Source organism: Mobula hypostoma, chromosome 2 (genome assembly GCF_963921235.1).
Source record: "Mobula hypostoma chromosome 2, sMobHyp1.1, whole genome shotgun sequence".
NCBI classification, from domain to species: domain Eukaryota; kingdom Metazoa; phylum Chordata; class Chondrichthyes; order Myliobatiformes; family Myliobatidae; genus Mobula; species Mobula hypostoma.
In genome coordinates this window covers 245,967,206-245,988,380 of record NC_086098.1, presented here as the reverse complement: position 1 = coordinate 245,988,380, position 21,175 = coordinate 245,967,206, and positions in this window count along the sequence as shown.

The window sequence follows — 21,175 nt, the reverse complement described above, 5'->3', positions numbered from 1 at the left end:
TATTCTGCATCAGTTCCGACCGCACTCATCGCCACTCTGACAGGTGGCTGCAGCCGAGAATTCTTCAACAATGTCTACAGCTCCTACAACACACACATTGTTGTCCCTCAGTCCTGCTCAGTCAGGGGGAGATCTGTACACTGACCAGTGTCTCTCGGTCCCTCTCTCTCTCAGGGGGAGATCTGTACACTGACCAGTGTCTCTCAGTCCCTCTCTCTCAGGGGGAGATCTGTACACTGACTGGTGTCTCTCAGTCCCTCTGTCTCAGGGGGAGATCTGTACACTGACCGGTGTCTCTCAGTCCCTCTCTCTCAGGGGGAGATCTGTACACTGACCGGTGTCTCTCAGTCCCTCTCTCTCAGGGGGAGATCTGTACACTGACCGGTGTCTCTCAGTCCCTCTCTCTCAGGAGGAGATCTGTACACTGACCGACCGGTGTCTCTCAGTCCCTCTGTCTCAGGGGGAGATCTGTACACTGACCGGTGTCTCTCAGTCCCTCTGTCTCAGGAGGAGATCTGTACACTGACCGGTGTCTCTCAGTCCCTCTGTCTCAGGAGGGGATCTGTACACTGACCGGTGTCTCTCAGTCCCTCTCTCTCAGGAGGAGATCTGTACACTGACCGGTGTCTCTCAGTCCCTCTGTCTCAGGGGGAGATCTGTACACTGACCGGTGTCTCTCAGTCCCTCTGTCTCAGGGGGAGATCTGTACACTGACCGGTGTCTCTCAGTCCCTCTGTCTCAGGGGGAGATCTGTACACTGACCGGTGTCTCTCAGTCCCTCTCTCTCAGGGGGAGATCTGTACACTGACCGGTGTCTCTCAGTCCCTCTCTCTCAGGAGGAGATCTGTACACTGACCGACCGGTGTCTCTCAGTCCCTCTGTCTCAGGGGGAGATCTGTACACTGACCGGTGTCTCTCAGTCCCTCTGTCTCAGGAGGAGATCTGTACACTGACCGATGTCTCTCAGTCCCTCTGTCTCAGGAGGAGATCTGTACACTGACCGGTGTCTCTCAGTCCCTCTCTCTCAGGAGGAGATCTGTACACTGACCGGTGTCTCTCAGTCCCTCTGTCTCAGGAGGAGATCTGTACACTGACCGGTGTCTCTCAGTCCCTCTGTCTCAGGGGGAGATCTGTACACTGACCGGTGTCTCTCAGTCCCTCTGTCTCAGGGGGAGATCTGTACACTGACCAGTGTCTCTCAGTCCCTCTCTCTCAGGAGGAGATCTGTACACTGACCGGTGTCTCTCAGTCCCTCTGTCTCAGGGGGAGATCTGTACACTGACCGGTGTCTCTCAGTCCCTCTCTCTCAGGGGGAGATCTGTACACTGACCGGTGTCTCTCAGTCCCTCTCTCTCAGGAGGAGATCTGTACACTGACCGACCGGTGTCTCTCAGTCCCTCTGTCTCAGGGGGAGATCTGTACACTGACCGGTGTCTCTCAGTCCCTCTGTCTCAGGAGGAGATCTGTACACTGACCGATGTCTCTCAGTCCCTCTCTCTCAGGAGGAGATCTGTACACTGACCGGTGTCTCTCAGTCCCTCTGTCTCAGGAGGAGATCTGTACACTGACCGGTGTCTCTCAGTCCCTCTCTCTCAGGAGGAGATCTGTACACTGACCGGTGTCTCTCAGTCCCTCTGTCTCAGGGGGAGATCTGTACACTGACCGGTGTCTCTCAGTCCCTCTCTCTCAGGAGGAGATCTGTACACTGATCGGTGTCTCTCAGTCCCTCTCTCTCAGGGGGAGATCTGTACACTGGCCGGTGTCTCTCAGGGGGAGATCTGTACACTGACCGGTGTCTCTCAGTCCCTCTGTCTCAGGGGGAGATCTGTACACTGACCGGTGTCTCTCAGTCCCTCTGTCTCAGGAGGAGATCTGTACACTGACCGGTGTCTCTCAGTCCCTCTCTCTCAGGGGGAGATCTGTACACTGGCCGGTGTCTCTCAGGGGGAGATCTGTACACTGGCCGGTGTCTCTCAGGGGGAGATCTGTACACTGACCAGTGTCTCCCTGTCCCTCTCTCTCAGGAGGAGATCTGTACACTGACCAGTATCTCCTGGTCTCTCTCAGATCTGCTCCTCTCCCCTCCCAATTTCTCTGTAATGCCCCCCACCCCTACACCCTTCATCATCTCTGTCATCCCCTCATGAGCCTGCACCCCTCCCTATCTCTGTTGACCTCTCCAGTCCCACACTCCTCCACACCTCTGACCTATGCAACCCTATAACCCTATACCCCTCTATAACCCCAATGCTAAACTTACCCCATAACCCCTGTGCCGGTTATCCCCCAGGCCCCTACTCCCTTCTCCGTTTCTTGGACTCTCCCAGGAACCTACCCCTTTACCTTTCTCTGTAACCCCCACCCTCCACAGCCCTTACAACCTGCCCCATCTTTGTGACCCTCCTCCCCTACACCCCTCCCTGTCTCTGTGACTCCTTCTGGCCCCTACACCCCTTCCCCTCTCTGTAAATCCCTTTGGCCCTTACACCTCTTCCCGACTCCGTAAACCCCTAAACTCCTCTCACCCTCTTTGTCCCCCTATTCCCCCCCCCCACTTCTCCGTCGATTGTCACCTTGTCGTGGTGGTGAAGCTTGTGTGGTCCTGAGATCCCGAGAGCGATGCCGTCTGGAGCTATGCTCCTGGTAGGGTCACCCATGGCGGTAAGGTCGAGGGTGAGGTTCCTGACAAAGAACAATCCAACCAAGACCTCAACGGTGGAACAGGCGGACGAAGTTACTTCGAACTCAATGGCTGTGAAGGTGGATGAAGGCTGTAACGAATCCATCAGCTCCAATCGTCATGGTTTCCGTGCCATTGGAATCAGCTGGTTGATTTGTGAAGTATCGTGTGGTTCTTGGAGTGCAACATCAAGTACACGTTAAACAAATACACGCACAGGCGTCTTCGCTCTGTGGGTCACTTCAGAATGAAGACCTCATCCTCGACCTCGACTGACCCCCCCCACCTCTCTCCATCCCCATAACCCCTTTCTTTGAGTTGCACTCTCCTCCAATCCCAACTTCCCATCCCAAACTGACTCCTGTACCTTCCACTGCCTGGGTCTCAAGCTCCAGAATTCCCTCCCCCACCCTCTCTTCCTCTTTCTTCCCCCGTCCCCCTCCCATCGCCTCCCGTTGTCGTCCTCAGTCAGACTCTAAGCGCCGCGCTCCTGTCAGTAATCTCCCGGGGAATGTTCCTCATTATGGCGAAGGCAGGCGGGACTTCCCTCGTCAGCAAGCGGGGGGAGTGATCTCGCCATCGTTTAATTTCTCAATCTGCCAAGCCGGGGACGATAATTAGTGTGAAACATCAGATATGTGAAACTGTGGAACGGGTAGTGTGAGACACAACTGGTGATGTTTAATTGAGGTGATTATAACAGGACTGACCCGTAGCTGCAAGACCCATTAAATCTCTAGGGAGACAACCAGCTCTAAATAATGAGCAGAGGCTTCCGAATGAAGGGAAAAGGGAGATACGTTCGCACAGGGTTGTCAGAATGACTTTGAATAATTACGCACAATTATGGTGCTTGTTCAACCTTTGTTTGATGTTCTCTTAAATACAGAACAGTCCAGCATAGGAACAGGCTTTCGCCTTGCTATGTTGTGCTGGACTAGTTAAACCCTAACTGAAATAATCGCTTCTTCCTATACAATATCCACCCACTTCCATTTGCCTGTCTGAGAGCATCTTCAACTCCTGATGAAGGGTCTCAGCCCAAAATGTTGACTGTTTACCCCTCCAGTTACTCCAGCGTTTTTGTGTGTGTTGCTGTGAAGTGTCTCTATGGAATCTGCCTCCACCATCACCCCCGCGGCACACGCCAGGGACTCACCACTCACAGGTCCTCTTCTTGCCTCGATGGTGGAGGGAGGAGGGACAGGAGCATGAAGACCCACACTCAACGTTTCAAGAACAGCTTCATCCCCTCTGCCTCAGTTTCTGAACAGTCCATTATCCCGTAACCTAATAACATAGAGCAGTACAGGCCCTCCAGCCCATGATGTGCCCACCATTTAACCGACTCTAAAATCAGCCTAACCCTTCCCTCCCAATAGCCCATAACTCTCCATTTTCTATCATCTAGGAGTCTCTTCAATGTCCCTAATGTATCTGCCTCTACCACCATCCTTGGCAACATCTGCGATGGACCCACACTCTTCCTCTGACATCCCCACTGTATTTTCCTCCAAACACCTTAAAATTACGCCCCCTTGTCTTAGCCATCTCTGACCCTGGCTCTGCCTTTTCTTCCACACTTCTGTCAAGTTATCTCTCATTCATTAGTACATTAGTACGTCCTCTCTGTGAATGCATCTCCACAGTTGGTTGGTAGGTTAATTGGTCCTTGTTAAACTGTCCCGTGATCAGGCCAGGGTTAAATTTGGGAATTGCTGGGCAGCATGGCTTGAAGGGCTGGGAGAGCCTGTTCTGCCCTTTATCTCAATCAATCGATCCTCCCCGCTCTAAAGAGAAAAGCCCGAGCTCACTCACCCTACCCCCGTGAGACATGCTCTCTAATCCCAGCAAATCTCCTCTGCACTCTCTCCAAAGCTTCCACATCTATTCACTATTCCTCTTCTCACTGTTTATCAATGGTTTATAACTTATAGTAATTGTCATGCCATGCACTTTAAAGACATATATCAGTGATAATCCAGTTTCTCATTCTGATCCACTGGGGGGGGGGGTCAGTTACGAGGAGAGGCTGGACAGGCTGAGACCAGTTTCTCTGGAGCATCGGTGGCTGAGGGGGACCTCATAGAAGTTCATAAAATTGAGGGATGGAGTTAAGTATGGTCATAGTGCTTTCCCCAGGGTAGGGAAAACTAAAACTGGGGGGGGGGGGCGGGCGGCAACACAGGTTAAATGTGAAAAGGGAAAGGTTTAAAGGGGACCTGAGGGGTCAAGATTTCACCCAGAGAGTAGTCAGTATATGGAATGATCTGCCAGAAGAAGTGGTTGAGGTAGATACATTAACAACATTGAAAAAACACATGGACAGGTACACGGATAGGAAAGGTTTAGAGGGATGTGGATGGGTACACGGATAGGAAAGGTTTAGAGGGATACGGACAGGTACACGGATAGGAAAGGTTTAGAGGGATATGGATGGGTACGTGTATAGGAAAGGTTTAGAGGGATACGGACAGGTACACGGATAGGAAAGGTTTAGAGGGATATGAGCCAAACATGGGCAAATGGGACGGGAATCTTGATCCATGCTGACTGACCGGCACCAGATGGGCAGAATGGCCTTTTCCAGAGCTGTGCTGTAATGTTTTATGTTTTATCTTCTGCAGAAGCCTGTGGGGGGAGATTACGAGTGGGAGTGGGTGGGGGAATTAAAGGGATAGGCATCTGGGGTTTTACTAAGTATAAAACAGGGTGAATGGAAATGGATGCTAATCGGTTAGCATGGACGCAGTGGGTCGATTGGCTTGTCCCCACTTCACAATACATTTCTCCACACCTTCCGCCTCAAGATTTTAAGATTCAAACTTATTCAACTCTAATTATTTTGACGCAAACATTCAACAATTAAATTTTCTGCAGTTGCCACTTGCCTGGCCACAGTTTTGAAATTATATAATTATCGTGTTATAATGTGTCTGAGAATAAATTGTTGCCGTTAGTAACACCACTTCCACTAAATCTAATTAGTTTGGATCATTTCGATGCAAAGTAATGGCGTTAGCAATGAAAAATCTCAAATTGATACTCCAAAATGCAAGTGGGAATTTAATACCTGGCTAAGTATTCACTGAGAAGGAGTTTTAAATCGAGAAATCTGGGACTATCATCTAACTCACTGCGCTGTGGGAGAGGCAGAGAGAGATCACAGGCTGCGGGAGGGGCAGTGAGGAGGGAGTGCGCTGGAGGGGTAGTGAGGGGGGAGTGTACTGGAGGAGTAGTGAGGGGGAGTGCGCGGGAGGGACAGTGAGGAGGGAGTGCGTTGGAGGGGTAGTGAGGGGGGAGTGTACTGGAGGAGTAGTGAGGGGGAGTGCGCGGGAGGGACAGTGAGGAGGGAGTGCGCTGGAGGGGTAGTGAGGGGGGAGTGTACTGGAGGAGTAGTGAGGGGGAGTGCGCTCGAAGGGCAGTGAGGGAGGAGTGTGCTGCAGGGACAGTGAGGAGGGAGTGTGCGGGACGGGCAGTGAGGGGGAAGAGTGCTGGAGGGGTAGTGAGGAGGGAGTGTGCTGGAGGGGCAGTGAGGGGGGAGTGTTCTGGAGGGGCAATGAGGAGGGAGTGTGCGGGAGTGGCAGTGAGGAGGAGAGTGCTGGAGGGGTAGTGAGGAGGGAGTGTGCGGGAGAGGCAGTGAGGAGGAGAGTGCTGGAGGGGTAGTGAGGAGGAGAGTGCTGGAGGGTCAGTGAGGAGGGAGTGTGCGGGAGTGGCAGTGAGGAGGAGAGTGCTGGAGGGGCAGTGAGGAGGGAGTGTGCAGGAGGGGTAGTGATGAGGGAGTGTGATGGAGGGGCAGTGAGGAGGAGAGTGCTGGAGGGGCAGTGAGGAGGGAGTGTGCGGGAGTGGTAGTGAGGAGGGAGTGTGCAGGAGGGGTAGTGAGGAGGGAGTGTGCTGGAGAGGTAGTGACGAGGGAGTGTGATGGAGGGGCAGTGAGGAGGGAGAGTGCTGGAGGGGCAGTGAGGAGGGAGTGTGCGGGAGGGGTAGTGAGGAGGGATTGTGGGGAGGAGCAGTGAGGAGGGAGTGTGGGGGAGTGGCAGTGGGGGGGAGTGTGCTGGAGAGGTAGTGAGGAGGGAGTGTGTGGGAGGGGTAGTGAGGAGAGAGTGTGCTGGAGGGGTAGTGAGGGGGTGTGCTGGAGGGGTAGTGAGGAGGGAGAGTGCTGGAGGGGAAGTGAGGGAGGAGTGTGCAGGAGGGGTAGTGGAGGGATTATGGGGGAGGAGCAGTGAGGAGGGCGTGTGGGGGGAGTGTGCTGGAGGGGTAGTGAGGAGGGAGTGTGCAGGAGGGGTAGTGAGGAGGGAGTGTGTGGGAGGGGTAGTGAGGAGGGAGTGTGCGGGAGGGGTAGTGAGGAGGGAGTGTGTGGGAGGGGTAGTGAGGAGGGAGTGTGCTGGAGGGGTAGTGAGGAGGGAGTGTGCGGGAGGGATAGTGAGGAGGGAGTGTGCTGGAGGGGTAGTGAGGAGGGAGTGTGCGGGAGGGGTAGTGAGGAGGGAGTGTGCTGGAGGGGTAGTGAGGAGGGAGTGTGCGGGAGGGGTAGTGAGGGGGGAGTGTCACACTATGGAAGAAGCAGTGAAGATGGAGCCCCACACAGTGGGAGGGGCAGTGAGGAGGGAGCTCCGTACTGTGGGAGGGGTAGGAGGAGGGAGCCCCGCAGGAGGGACAGTATGCTATGATCTTTATCTCGTTACGACAGCACTAAAACTTCTGCCAGGGTCAGGAGGGCCTCTCCCTGTCGCCATGGTGAATGAGATCCTCTCCGGCATCCAGTCAGGTGCTGCGGGCCCTCGGCATGCTTTTGCTGCCATTCTGGCATCTTTCTGTACACCAAGGCAACCCCCCCCCCCCACCATCCCCTGTCCCACCGCGGGTCGGCTCTCCCCAGCTGCAGCGATCCGTGATCAGGGCTGACGATGGCATAGGGGCCTCAGGTTCTTCCTTCTACCTTCACCAACCAAGGGGCATGGGTCCCGGCCTCCTCATGGGGGGTGACAAGCCCAGCAGGTCGGCAACCTTCGCTCCTGAAGACGCTCAGACGAAGCCCCATCTCAAACCCCCACCCACTGCCCCTCCCTGGCCTCTCTGGCCTCTGGCACACGGAGGCAGCCCATGCTCACCGGGAAGCGTGAATGTGCCCGGTTCCCTGAGGAGTAAGGAACAGTGAGGCGGGAGAAGGCCAGGCTCCACTCCTGGACTGACTTACTGGAATTTTGTTTAATGTATCTCACTGTACTGCTGCCACGAAAATAAAACACTTTTCATGACATATGTGAGTGATGATAAACCTGGTTCTGATAGGAGTCTCTGTTGTAGACTGAGAGTGGGAAGGGGGAATCGGATCAGGCTTAATATCATTGGTATGTGTCATGAAATTTGTCATTTTGCAGCAGCAGTACAATGCAATACATAATAATTAAAAACTGCAAATCCCAGTAAGTTAAATTACAAAAGTAGTGCAAAAATAGAAACAAAAAAGTAGTGAGGTGGTGTTCAATGTCCGTTCAGAAATCGGACGGCAGAGGGGAAGAAGCTGTTCTTGAATCACTGAGTGTGTATCTTCAAGCTCCTGTACCTCCTCCCTGATGGTAGCAATGGGAAGAGGGCCTGTCCTGGGTGATGGGGGTCCTTAATGATGGACGCCGCCTTTTAGAGGCATCGCTCCTTGAAGATGACCTGGCTGCTGGGCAGGCCGGTGCCCACGATGGAGCGGATCGAGTTTACAACCTTATGCAGCTTGTTTCAATCCTGTGCAGTGCCAACCACTACCCACCCCCCACCCATTCCAGACGGTGATGCAGCCAGTCAGAATGCTCTCCACTGTACATCTGAAGAAATCTGTGAGTGGCTTTGTTGAAATACCAAATCTCCTCAAACTCCTAAAGAAATATAGCTGTTCTCATACTTCTTTGTAATTGCATCGATATGTTGGGCTCAGAGTAGATCCTCAGACATGCTGACACCCAGGAACTTGAAATTGCTCACACTTTCCACTTCTGATCCCTCTATGAGGACTGGTGTGTGTTCCGTCATCTTACCCTTTCTGAAGTTCACAATCAATTCTTTGGACTTACTGCCGTTGAGGGCCAGGTTGTTGCAGAGACATCACTCAACCAGCCGATCTATCTTGTCACCATCTGAAATTCTGCCAACAATGGTTGCATCATCCGCAAATTTACAGATGGCATTCACACTGTGCCTTGCCACACAGTCATGGGTGTAGAGAGAGTAGAGCAGTGGGCTAAGCACACACCCCTGAGGTGTGCCAGTGTTGATTATCAGCGAGGTAGAGATGTTATTTTCGATCCGCACAGATTGTAGTCTCCCAATGAGGACGTTGAAGAACCATTTGCAAGGGAGGTACAGAGGCTCAGGTTTTGGAGCTTTTTGATTGGAACTGTAGGAATGATTTTGTTAAACACTGAGCTGTAGTCAATAAACAGCAGCCTGCCATAAGTCCAGGTGATCCAAGGCCACGGGGATAGCCAATGCGATCGCAGCTACCATAGACTTATTGTGGCGAGGGGCAAACTGTATTGGGTCCAGGTCCTTCCCAAGACAGGAGTTGATTTTAGCCATAACCAACCTCCCAAAGCATTTCATCACTGGACGACAGTAGTTAAGGCAGCTCACACTATTCTCCTTGGGCCCTTCTGAAGCATTAATGGGAACTTCCAGCTGTAGCAATGAGAGATTGAAAATGTCTTTGAACACAGCAGCCAGTTGATTGGCACAGATTTTCAGAGCTCTGCCAGGTACACCATCGGGGCCTGTTGCCTTGCAAGGGGTCACACTCTTGAAAGACGTCCTGCATTGACCTCCAAGACAGAGATCACGGGGTCGCCTGGTGCTGCAGGGACGCCCATAGCTGTAGTTTTATTCTCCCTGTCAAAGGCAGCATAAAAGATGTTGAGCTCGTCTGGGAGTGAAGCTGCCATTCATGATGTTGGGTTTTGCTTTGTAGAAAGTAATGTCCTGCAAACCCAACCAGAGATGATATGTATCTAATTCTGCCACTAACCTCTGCTGGAATTGTTCTTTTGCTCTTGAGCTATCTTCTTCCCTGGCCTTCTCACATTATCCTGGATCACCAGACTTGAATGCCAGAGATGTAGCCCTCAGCAGACCACAAATCTCCTGATTCATCCACGGATTTTGATTCGAGTCTGTACGATATGTTCTCGTAGCCACACCCCCACCTATTCAGGTTTTAATGAAGTCAGTGACAATTGTGGGGTACTCACCCAGGCTCAGAGGTGAATCCCTGAGAGTAGTCCAGTCTACGGACTCAGTGCAATCCTTCACTTCCCTTGTCCATATCTTCTTGATCCTCTCCACTAGTGCTGCAGTCTTCAGTCTCTGCCTGTACTCAGCCAGGCGATCGGACTTTACAAGTGTGGGTGTGGGATAGCTCGGTAAGTGCTCCTGAGACTGACATAACAGTAGTCCAGTGTGTTGACTCCTCTGCCTCCACAAGTGATATACTGGCGACAATTGCTTAGAGACTTTTTCAAACTGGCCTGGTTAAAATCCCCCAAAATGATGGGAAAGGCGTCAGGGCACGCCGTTTCATGCCTGTGGATTACGTTGCTCAGTTCATCTAGAGCAGGGGTTCCCAACCTTTTTAAGCCATGGACCAATACCATTAAGCCAGGGGTGTTGTGCCCAGGCTAGAAGCCCCTGGTCTAGAGCCTGTCTGACACAGGTCTGAGGTGCGATGTACACAGCTACCAAGACAATGGCAGAAAACACTCATGTGTGATAAATGGACAACACTCGATCACTAGGTGTTCCAGGTTGTGTGAGCAGGACTGTGACACCACCACCGGGTTTGTGCACCCAGAGGAGATGGTCATAAAGCATACTCCACCTCCCCTGACTTTGAAAGACTCAGCAGTCCCATCCAGGCGGTGAATCGTGAGGCCAGCCAGCTGTGTCGCTGCGACTGGAATGATACAGGATATCCAGGTTTCTGTAAAACAAAAAACACAACAGTCCCTGATGTCCCTCCGGTACAGGAGAATCATGGAGGGGAAAAGGGGAAGGGAGAGGGGAGGGAGTGGGAAGCACCAGAGAGACATTCTGTAACAATCAATCAACCAATTGTTTGGAATCAAATGACCTTGCCTGGTGTCTCAGGGGTGGGTGCGTCTGCACCTGTGCCACCCCCTGCCCCTGGCACTCCTCTGCCACCTGTCCCACACCCTCTCATGATGCTGCACCCTCCCAAAATCTTTGCTCCCGCCAGATTTACAAACTCGCTCTCCGCTCCACATTGACAAATACAGTACTGTGTAAGAGTCTTGGCACCCTAGTTATACATACAGTATGTATCTATGTCCTTTGCAGAGTGCTGTGTGTCCGTGATAATGAACCTAATTCCAATTCTGATTCCTTGAGCCACGTACAACAACAACAACCCAGCCCGTCAGCAAGACGCTGCAGTTGGTTGTTGAACCAAGGAAACTGGAGGGAGGGGAGATGGGTTTGGTGAACGCAGCCCAGCCCAGTTGCAAGTTTCATGTTCCTACGCATGCATTTCCCCACCATCCTCTCCTAGTCCCTCCGCTCTGATGCAGAGACTGAGACAGCACATCAGTGTATGCACTTTCTCAGGAGTCTGAGAAGATTTAGTTTGTCCACTAGGATTCTTTTCAAGTTTTACTGCATGCACTAGATGGGCTGAAGGGTCTGTTTCTGTTCTGTGGGTCTATGACTCTACAGATGCCGTAGAAAGGCTCCTGACGAGTTGTGTCTCAGCCTAGTACTCACCAACTGCTCCGGGCTGGACTGAGAAATCTGCACAGAGCGATAAAGCGCTGACACAAGATATCCGCGCGGATACGGGGGCTGTTTTAGAGTCGGCGCAATAATGTCACGGTCAGCCAAACACTTTACCGCTGCAGTGACTGACGCTGTCCGTAAGGAGTTTGTACGTTCTCCTTGTGACCTCGTGGGTTTTCTCCCACATTCCAGAGACGCATGGTTAGGGTTAGTACCTCGTGGGCATGCTACATTGGTAACGGAAGTGTGGCGGCCCCAGCACATCCTCGGACGGTGTTGGCTGGCACATTCACTGCGTGTTTCGATGCACATGTGACAAATAGAGCTCACCTCTATCTTTACCTTGAGCCACACACACAAAATGCCAGCCCAAAATGTGTCAATTGTTTATTCCCCTCCAAAGGTGCTGCCTAACTTGCTGAGTTCCCCCAATATGTTGCCTGCATTGTTGAGAGAGCCACTGCCCAGTCCGTCACAGGCTCAGCACCCCTCCCATCCAGTCCGTCACAGGCTCAGCACCCCTCCCATCCAGTCCGTCACAGGCTCAGCACCCCTCCCATCCAGTCCGTCACAGGCTCAGCACCCCTCCCATCCAGTCCGTCTTCATGGCACATTACCTTGGGAAGGCTGACGGAATGACAGCCCTCTGGGAGGAGCTAGAAAGCCCGGAGGGCTCCACGGTATTCGCACGGCTCTGCGCCGAACTGAGGCTGAGGCTGTGGCCTGCTTCGTGTCTGTGGACTTACCTTCGGTCTGAACGCTATTTGTTTACTTTATTATTTGCAAGATTTGTCATTTTTTTCTCTCTCTGCACGTTGGGTGTTTGACAGTTTTTTTTTAAATGGGTTCTTTTGGGTTTCTTTGTTTTGTGGCTGCCAGTAAGGAGATGAATCTTGTTGTATCATGTGCACTTAATTAGACAAGTGAACTTTGAACGAGTACAGCCCGAGAATATGCTGGCGGCAGCCCGCAAGTGTCACTACACTTTGAGTACCAACAGAGCATGCCTGCAACTCACCAATCCCAACCCACATGTCACTGCATTGAGAATTGGCCCAAGTGCGAAGCGGGTCGATAGTTCACAGACTTTAATGCGAACAGAGTTAGGGGGGAAAGAAAACAATAAACACTAGGCCAAACTGGGCCGTTAACTAAAACTCGCAAATGGAAAATGAAGCCAACACTGCGACTGAAAGGAATAACTAAATATGAAACGAATATATAAACCGCTGGTCTTCAGAATCAGTTGACTCGAAAGTCCATTTCTCAGGCAAGACCGAATGCAAGCAGGCAGCAAAACGTTGCTGTGCTTATCTCAAGTCTTGACAAGCACTATGACAAAAAGAATGGAGTTAAATACCCTCACAATGAAATAATTAGCCAACACAAGCATATTCATGAGCGCAATTGCCGTTATTTGCTGCGCTGGCGAATCCGTGGTTGTAACACCGTGTCTTTGGAATGTGAGAGGAAACGGGAGCACCTGGTGGAAACCCACACAGCCATGGGGAGAAGGTACAAACTCCTTAGAGACAGCAGTAGGAGTCAACCTCCTACCTTGTGATCACTGGTGCTGTAAACTGTTACACTAACCACTACACTACAGCAGAACCATTTTGTTGTTTCGTGCCCATTGCTGTATTTATCATCTTATTTATTATCACCATCTATACTGTTTACTTTGTGAGCTTCACGCGAGTGAGGAGTTTCATTGCACCCTGGTGTATGTAATATGCTGAATTAATTAACTTATCTAACTAACCAAGCCTGTCGGGAGCCAGACTTTTCAACGTGATCGACCCGCTTTCTGACCTCAGGAGAGATCAGGCACAGTACGTTGTGCAACAAGAGTCTTATTCACCACTTTGAGGACGTGTGCCAATGCATCAGACTCCCGTCGCGATGTTTGTGCATCTAATTAACCTAATTGAGGGGATTTTTTTTCACTGCGTCATTAACATATTTCTCCAGGAAATCCCATCAATCAGCCGCAAGGGGCTGTCGAGGGCGTTACCGTGGAGGCTACAGCGTGATTCTCTCCATCCCTTCCCTCCTGCTGTTGTCAGGGTTTAACGGAAGGAACAGTTACTGTCGGACCTTCCAGGCTGGAGAGCCAAGATTAACGAGAATGCTGACTCCCTTTCTGCCACTCCTGCTCCAAACATCTCTCTCCCCTCACCTTTCCTATACCTAGTGCTTACCTCCACTCCATTCTTCCTCCCCATCCCTCCACACTCTTTTCACTCACCTCTCCTTCTCCGTCCCTCCGCACTCTTCACTCACCTCTCCTTCCCAGCCCCTCTGCACTCTTCACTCACCTCTCCTTCCCATCCCTCCCCTTTCCTCCTCTCCATCTCTCCTTTCCCCTCACCTTCCCTTACATTCCCTCTTCTCCCTCCTCAGTTCCGCTCTCCTATTATCCTCCTGTCACCTTCTACCCTCCTCGCTTTTCTTCCCATTGCCTCTCATTCCTCACTCTTCCCCCTTCTGCCTGCTCATCTCCCCTCCACACTCTCCCTCTGTAGAGCGAGGGGAAAGTGGGATCAGACTGTGCCAGAAATTTGTGGAGTGGGATCAGACTGTGCCAGGGAGGGGTTGGGTGGATAAGTGGTGGGGGGGGGTGGGAGGAGGTTTGCCAGGGAGTAGGATTAAACAGTGGCAGGTATTCAGGTATTTCAAGGAGTTAGTTCAGGAGTTCGGAGTGGAATTGGACTGTGTCGGGGGTCAGAGTGGGATTAGACTGTGTCGGGGGTTTCAGACAGTGGGATTGGACTGTGATGGGGTGTCGGGGGTCCGAGTGGGATTAGACTGTGTCGGGGAGTAGGGGGTCAGAGTGGGATTAGACTGTGTCGGGGAGTAGGGGGTCAGAGTGGGATAAGACTGTGTCGGGGGTTTCAGACAGTGGGATTAGACTGTGCCAGGGAGTAGGGGGTCAGAGTGGGATTAGACTGTGTCAGGGGTTTCAGACAGTGGGATTGGACTGTGATGGGGTGTCGGGGGCCAGACAGTGGGATTAGACTGTGCCGGGGAGTAGGGGGTCAGACAGTGGGATTAGACTGTGCCGGGGAGTAGGGGGTCAGAGTGGGATTAGACTGTGTCGGGGGTTTCAGACAGTGAGATTAGACTGTGTCGGGGGTCCGAGTGGGATTAGACTGTGCCGGGGGTTTCAGACAGTGGGATTAGACTGTGCCGGGGAGTAGGGGGTCAGAGTGGGATTAGACTGTGTTGGGGGTTTCAGACAGTGGGATGACTGTGTCAGGATCCGGGGAGTCACATGGTGGGGATGGTGGAGCAGCACACTGTGAACAAACTATGAGACATTAGATGTCACCTCACAGTGGAGCTGTCCTCATGCAATAAACCTTCCCAATTCTGACATCACAGGCGTATCATGTCAACGTAAATTGTGTCAGAGGACGGGACTTTCAAGGGTAGCAGGACACGTGGAAGGTGTTGCGTGTACAAGCCAGAGAGTTCAAAAGGCTGTGCACAAACAGAACACAGCCTCCGCTGTCTATTCCTGAGGGCTCACTTAATGAGCTGAGTCCCTCATGGACAGCACTCCACACAGACCCAGTACCTCCAACACATTGTCACCTCCACACGCAGCCCAGTTATTCCTGCATCCTCCCACCAGGTTAACAACATCCAGAGGGTGTTCACCAGTATATTATCGAAATTCCACAGTAACAGAAAGTTCGGCCCATCTTTGTCATTCTAGCTCAAAATTCATCCGTGCCGCACAGTAACTGACTCTGTGGCAAACCAGAGTCCTGACAGCGTATGATGGGACAGTGTAGAGGGAATTCACTCTGTGTCTGACCCCGGGAGCGTGTGATGGGACGGTGTGGAGGGAATTCACTCTGTGTCTGACCCTGGGAGTGTGTGATGGGACAGTGTAGAGGGAATTCACTCTGTGTCTGACCCTGGGAGTGTGTGATGGGACAGTGTAGAGGGAGTTTCACTCTGTGTCTGACCCCGGGAGTCTGTGATGGGACGGTGTAGAGGGAGTTTCACTCTGTGTCTGACCCCGGGAGTGTGTGATGGGACAGTGTAGAGGGAATTCACTCTGTGTCTGACCCTGGGAGTGTGTGATGGGACGGTGTAGAGGGAATTCACTCTGTGTCTGACCCCGGGAGTGTGTGATGGGACGGTGTGGAGGGAATTCACTCTGTGTCTGACCCCGGGAGTGTGTGATGGGACGGTGTGGAGGGAATTCACTCTGTGTCTGACCCCGGGAGTGTGTGATGGGACGGTGTGGAGGGAATTCACTCTGTGTCTGACCCCGGGAGTGTGTGATGGGACGGTGTGGAGGGAATTCACTCTGTGTCTGACCCCGGGAGTGTGTGATGGGACGGTGTGGAGGGAATTCACTCTGTGTCTGACCCTGGGAGTGTGTGATGGGACGATGTAGAGGGAGTTTCACTCTGTGTCTGACCCCGGGAGAGTGTGACGGGACAGTGTAGAGGGAGCTTCACTCTGTGTCTGACCCCAGGAGAGTGTGATAGGATGGCGTGAAGCGAAATTCACCCTATGTTTAATCAGCCAATCAGGTGGCAGCCACTTAGTGAATAAAAAGCACGCAGACCCGGTCAAAAAGTTCCGTTGTTGTTCAGACCAGACATCAGAATGGAGAAAAATGTGATCTAAGTGACTTTGACCATGGAATGATTGTTGGTGCCAGATGGGGTGGTTTGAGTATCTCAGAAACTGCTGATCCCCTGAGATTTGCAAACACAACAGTCACTGGAGTTTACAGAGAATGGTGTGAAAACAAAAAAAATATCCAGTCAGTGGCCGTTCTATGCGTGAGAATACTTTCTTAATGACAGAGGACAGAGGAGAATGGCCAGACTGGTTCAAGCTGACAGGAAGGCGACAGTAACTCAAACAACCACATGTTACAACAGTGATGCGCAGAAGACCTTCTCTGAATGCAGAACACATCGTGGATGGGCTACGGCAGCAAAAGGCCACGAGCACTCAGCCAGTGGCCACTGAGCAGACCTAAATAAAATATTAAATTAAAATTAAAATACTGGAGGATTGTGCTGGGCAGACCGCGAGTGTAGCCATGCTTCCAGCAGCGATGTAGCAAGCCCGCACGTCATTAACCCAACTCCGTTTGACTTTGGAAGGTGGGAGGAAACCACAGCACCCGGAGGAAACCCATGCGTACAAACTCCTTACAGACAGAGGCAGACATCGACTCCCAATCTTACAGCTGGTACCGTAAAGCTTCGTGCTGACCGCTACACTGCTTTGCCACCCTACCTGCTTGCCTGTTCAGAGCTGAGAAGTTGTTCCTGAGAAGCAGGGAGGAGAGAAAATCCAGTGAGCAACCCCTGATGTTCAAGATCATTGCCATCACTGTGTCCCCTCCAACAATATGGACAGACGGTTATGGTTACGGTAGGAAACTTTGTCACATGCTGTGAGCAGAAATATCTGCAGCTTAATGTGAAAAAGACTAAGCAGCTGGTGGTGGACCTGAGGAGAGCTAAGGTACCAGTGACCCCTGTTTCCATCCAGGGGGTCAGTGTGGACATGGTGGAGGATTACAAATACCTGGAGATACGAATTGTCAATAAACTGGACTGGTCAAAGAACACTGAGGCTGTCTACAAGAAGGGTCAGAGCCGTCTCTATTTCCTGAGGAGACTGAGGTCCTTTAACATCTGTCGGACGATGCTGAGGATGTTCTACGAGTCTGTGGTGGCCAGTGCGATCATGTTTGCTGTTGGGTGCTGGGGCAGCAGGCTGAGGGTAGCAGACACCAACAGAATCAACAAACTCATTCGTAAGGCCAGTGATGTTGTGGGGATGGAACTGGACTCTCTGACGGTGGTGTCTGAAAAGAGGATGCTGTCCAAGTTGCATGCCATCTTGGACAATGTCTCCCATCCACTACATAATGTACTGGGTGGGCACAAGAGTACATTCAGCCAGAGACTCATTCCACCGAGATGCAGCACAGAGCGTCATAGGAAGTCATTCCTGCCTGTGGCCATCAAACTTTACAACTCCTCCCTTGGAGGGTCAGACACACTGAGCCAATAGGCTGGTCCTGGACTTATTTCCTGGCATAATTTACATATTAATATTTAATTATTTAAGTTGCAACTGTAACGAAAACCAATTTCCCTCGGGATCAATAAAGTATTTGGTTCTGTCTTCACTAAGGAGGACATAAATAATCTTCCAGAAATAGTAAGGAACAGAGGGTCCAGTGAGATGGAGGAACTGAGCGAAATACATGTTAGTAGGGAAGTGGTGTTGAGTAAATTGAAGGGATTGAAGGCAGATAAATCCCCAGGGCCAGATGGTCTGCATCCCAGAGTGCTTAAGGAAGTAGCCCAAGAAATAGTGGATGCATTGGTGATAATTTTTCAAAACTCGTTAGATTCTGGACTAGTTCCTGAGGATTGGAAGGTGGCTAATGTAACCCCACTTTTTAAAAAAGGAGGGAGAGAGAAATCGGGGAATTATAGACCGGTTAGCCTAACGTCGGTGGTGGGGAAACTGCTGGAGTCAGTTATCAAGGATGTGATAACAGCACATTTGGAAAGCGGTGAAATGATCAGACAAAGTCAGCATGGATTTGTGAAAGGAAAATCATGTCTGACGAATCTCATAGAATTTTTTGAGGATGTAACTAGTAGAGTGGATGGGGGAGAACCAGTGGATGTGGTATATTTGGATTTTCAAACGGCTTTTGACAAGGTCCCACACAGGAGATTAGTGTGCAAACTTAAAGCACACAGTATTGGGGGTAAGGTATTGGTGTGGGTGGAGAATTGGTTAGCAGACAGGAAGCAAAGAGTGGGAATAAACGGGACCTTTTCAGAATGGCAGGCGGTGACTAGTGGGGTACCGCAAGGCTCAGTGCTGGGACCCCAGTTGTTTACAATATATATTAATGACTTGGATGAGGGAATTAAATGCAGCATCCCCAAGTTTGCGGATGACACGAAGCTGGGTGGCAGTGTTAGCTGTGAGGAGGATGCTAAGAGGATGCAGGGTGACTTGGATAGGTTGGGTGAGTGGGCAAATTCATGGCAGATGCAATTTAATGTGGATAAATGTGAAGTTATCCACTTTGGTGGCAAAAATAGGAAAACAGATTATTATCTGAATGGTGGCTGATTAGGAAAAGGGGAGGTGCAACGAGACCTGGGTGTCATTATACACCAGTCATTGAAAGTGGGCATGCAGGTACAGTAGGCGGTGAAAAAGGCGAATGGTATGCTGGCATTTATAGCAAGAGGATTCGAGTACAGGAGCAGGGACGTACTACTGCAGTTGTACAAGGCCTTGGTGAGACCACACCTGGAGTATTGTGTGCAGTTTTGGTCCCCTAATCTGAGGAAAGACATCTTTGCCATAGAGGGAGTACAAAGAAGGTTCACCAGATTGATTCCTGGGATGGCAGGACTTTCATATGAAGAAAGACTGGATGAATTGGGCTTGTACTCGTTGGAATTTAGAAGATTGAGGGGGGATCTGATTGAAACGCATAAGATCCTAAAGGGATTGGACAGGTTAGATGCAGGAAGATTGTTCCCGATGTTGGGGAAGTCCAGAACGAGGGGTCACAGTTTGAGGATAAAGGGGAAGCCTTTTAGGACCGAGATTAGGAAAAACTTCTTCACACAGAGAGTGGTGAATCTGTGGAATTCTCTGCCGCAGGAAACAGTTGAGGCCAGTTCATTGGCTATATTTAAGAGGGAGTTAGATATGGCCCTTGTGGCTATGGGGGTCAGGGGGTATGGAGGGAAGGCTGGGGCGGGGTTCTGAGTTGGATGATCAGCCATGATCATAATAAATGGCGGTGCAGGCTCGAAGGGCCGAATGGCCTACTCCTGCACCTATTTTCTATGTTTCTGTGTTTCTATGTTTGACTATGACCAGCCTGAACCTAAACCGGCACTCTTCCTCTCTCTTGCCGACTCAAATGCTCGTAGAGAATCAGAATTGGGTTTATTACCACTGACGTATGTCATGGAACTTGTTGTTATGTGGCAGCAGTTCAGAGCAAAACATAAAATACACTTTAAATTATGATATCAGTGCAAAAGTACTGAGGTAGTGTTCGTGGGTTTATTGACCATTCATAAATCTGACGGCAGAGGGGAGGAAGCTATTCCTGAATCGCTGAGTGTGTGCCTTCTTTCCTGTACCTCCTCCCTGATGGTAGCAATGAGAAGAGGGCCAGTCCTGGGTGACGGAGGTACTTAATGATGGATCCCGCCTTTGCGAGATGTCCTGGGGAAGCTAGTGTCATGATGGAGCTGGCTGAGTTTACAAACCTCTGCAGCTTTTTCCGATCTTGTGTAATGGTCCCTGCACACCAGACGGTGATGCAACCATCCGAACGCTCTCCACGGTGCATCTGTAGAAACCTGGTAGGATCTCCGGTGACGTGCCAAATCCCCTCAAACTCCAAATGAAACACTGCCACTGCCACGCCTCCTTTGCATTTGCATCGATGTGTCGGGCTCAGGACAGATCTTCAGAGACGTTGACACGCAGGGACTTGAAGCTGTTCATCCTTTCCACCATTAACCCCTTCAACTGGTGTGTGTTCCCTTTCCTGAAGTCCACAATTAATTACAGTAATTGGGCATATTGACATTGAGTGTGAGATTGTTGCTAAATCACCACTGAGTAAATATTATGAGAGCCCCTGCCTCCATCACCCCCTCAGGCAGTGTGTCCCAGATTCCAACCATCCCCCTAGGGGAATTTACAGGGACAGGACAGGATTGAGAGAGCATGGAGGCAGGCCCTTCGCCCAACTGGTCCGTCCCAAAGTTTCCATCTGTACTAGTCCCATTTGCCATTCCTATCCGTGTACCTGTCCATATCCCTCTAAACCTTTTCCATCCGTGTACCTGTCCATATCCCTCTAAACCTTTCCTATCCGTGTACCTGTCCGTATCCCTCTAAACCTTTCCTATCAGTGTACCTGTCCGTATCCCTCTAAACCTTTCCTATCTGTGTACCTGTCCATATCCCTCTAAACCTTTCCTATCCGTGTCCCTGTCTACATCCCTCTAAACCTTTCCTATCCGTGTACCTGTCCGTATCCCTCTAAACCTTTCCTATCCATGTACCTGTCCATGTTTTTTTTAATGTTGTTTATGTATCTGTCCCAACCACACCATTCCAATGCACACTCTTGGGGTCAGACACAGTGAAGCTCTCTCTGCACTGTCCCATCACACACTCCCGAGGTCAGACACAGAGTGAAACTCCCTCCACACCGTCCCATCACACACTCCCGGGATCAGACACACAGTGAAGCTCCCTCCACACCGTCCCATCACACACTCCCGGGGTCAGACACAGAGTGAAACTCCCTCCACACCGTCCCATCACACACTCCCGGGGTCAGACACAGAGTGAAACTCCCTCCACACCGTCCCATCACACACTCCCGGGGTCAGACACAGAGTGAAACTCCCTCTACACCGTCCCATCACACACTCCCGGGGTCAGACACAGAGTGAAACTCCCTCCCCGCCGTCCCATCACACACTCCCGGGATCAGACACACAGTGAAGCTCCCTCCACACTGTCCCATCACACATTCCCGGGGCATGGGTTCTGTAAAAAGTTGCAAGAAAGAAAGAGGGGAAAATAAAAAGTGAGACCTGAAGGAAAAGAGATGAAGGGATGGTATTAATTGATTGAGAGAGAAAAAGGGAGGGAGGGAGGACG